Source organism: Leptodactylus fuscus, chromosome 5, assembly GCF_031893055.1.
Source record: "Leptodactylus fuscus isolate aLepFus1 chromosome 5, aLepFus1.hap2, whole genome shotgun sequence".
Taxonomy (NCBI): Eukaryota; Metazoa; Chordata; class Amphibia; order Anura; family Leptodactylidae; genus Leptodactylus; species Leptodactylus fuscus.
The window spans coordinates 2,086,368-2,088,534 of NC_134269.1; the positions used below are offsets into that span (position 1 = coordinate 2,086,368).

The window sequence follows — 2,167 nt, forward strand, 5'->3', positions numbered from 1 at the left end:
GGATAGGAGGAAGGGATAGGAGGAAGGAATAGGAAGAAGGAATAAGAAGAAGGGATAGGAAGAAGGAATAAGAAGAAGGGATAGGAGGAAGGAATAGGAAGAAGGAATAGGAGGAAGGAATAGGAAGAAGGAATAAGAAGAAGGGATAGGAGGAAGGAATAGGACGAAGGGATAGGAGGAAGGAATAGGAAGAAGGGATAGGAGGAAGGGATAGGAGGAAGGAATAGGAAGAAGGGATAGGAGGAAGTAATAGGAAGAATGGATAGAAGGAAGGAATAGGAAGAAGGGATAGGAGGAAGGGATAGGAGGAAGGAATAGGAAGAAGGGATAGGAGGAAGGAATAGGAAGAAGGGATGGGAGGAATGGATAGGAGAGGAATTTATCAAAATAGGTTATCAAACGTATTGCTATCTAGACTAGACAAAAAAACTTTAAGGAGCAGTCTAATGCATTAATGGGGATATATTACTGTCTGGATGCCACTAATGTGACTCTGCTGCTGTTTAGGGCACAAAGGCGGTAATATTCATTTTTATTTGACTTTAGTTTAATGTCACTCATACCATTTATATATTTCCCAATAACACTTACAGATAAAATCCATCACAGTCCGCAAATTTACTACATTATAAATATCTAATCAAATCATGGACTATGGGAATGATATGAAAAATAAATCCATCTCGGTGACCTCGATACATCTTTACGGATTCCAGGATTTCCAGAGATTAAAGCTCTTCGTGTTTCTTCCTCCTGCTGCTGCTCATCTACTGTGTGACTATATGTGGAAACCTCCTGATCATCCTGGTGGTGTCCTCCAGCAGATCCCTCCACTCTCCCATGTACTTCTTCCTCACACAGCTCTCCTTCTCAGATATCCTGCTCTCCTCCACCATTGTACCCAACATGCTCCACGTTGTGTTGTATGAAGGAGGCCCGGTGACTCTGATCGGGTGCTTGATTCAATTTCACTTTTTTTTAGCATCTGAGATATTAGAAACCCTTCTCCTGACGGTGATGTCCTATGACCGGTATCAGGCCATCTGTCACCCTCTACATTACACCTCCGTCATGGACCTCACTTTCTGTTTAAAGGCCATCGAGTTGTTCTGGTCAATCATTTTTGTTGTAATCGTGATGATTTCAATGACAATAAGCCGCTACCGATTCTGTGGACCAAACATCGTTGACTATTTCTTCTGTGATAGAGACCCAATACTTGAACTGTCATGCTCAGACACATCCTTACTGAAAGCAGAGAGTATATTTTTGATTGTCCCACTCGCAGTCTGTCCATTTATTGTCATTGTGGTCTCCTATGTGTACATCATCATCACCATACTAAAGATACCATCAGAAACTGGTAGACAGAAGACCTTCTCCACCTGCAGCTCTCACCTGGCCGTCGTGTCCATGTATTATGGGTCCATAATTAGTATCTATTTATTCCCTAATAAGACCACAGCAAAGAAAATCCTCTCCTTGTTCTACACTGTACTAACTCCACTGTTTAACCCTATAATATATAGCTTGAGCAATAGAGACATTACTCGGGCTCTTAAGAACCTCTTGAGTAAAATGTGTTCTCTCTTCTAGGGCGACTTCTTAATATTTGCAGAAGGCCTTATGCACATGATATGAAAAATGACCGTGTGATGGCTGCTTTTGTACCGGCCATCACAGGGACATTTTCAGAACAATGATAGCCTAAGGGTAACTTCACACTGGGTTTTTTGGACCAGAACCTGAGGTGGAGGCCGCCTCAGGTTCTGAGCCAAAAGCCGGGTAGCCACAACTGAAAGCCGGTGCACTGCATCAGTATCCAGACACGCGCTCCACTCTGGATTAGGCCCAATGAATGGACCTAGTTGGGAGGAGGGAGTGTCTTCATGCTGAATCACAAAGCGAAATGGCCTGAAAAATGAGCATCTTGCTTCTTGTTCCAGGAGCCATTGATTTCATTGGGAGACGTATTTTTGGTCAGGATTTTGAGACGACTACGGCCTCAAAATCCTGACTAAAAAAAAACCCATGTCAACTTACACATGCCTGTGAATTCCATCCTCAAAAAATAGCACATGTCCTTTTTTGGGCCTTTCTGCAATACAAGTAAGTTGGTCCATTTTTTAAGTCCATGAAGATAGATTTGCAAGAAAGTGATGGCCAT

At 42.6% G+C, this 2,167-nt stretch overlaps 1 pseudogene; it reads left to right on the plus strand.

The window, feature by feature from the left end:
• The first annotated feature begins 647 nt into the window (after window positions 1-647).
• On the plus strand, window positions 648-1,596 carry LOC142204247 (olfactory receptor 11L1-like; annotated as a pseudogene).
• The last annotated feature ends 571 nt before the right edge of the window (window positions 1,597-2,167 follow it).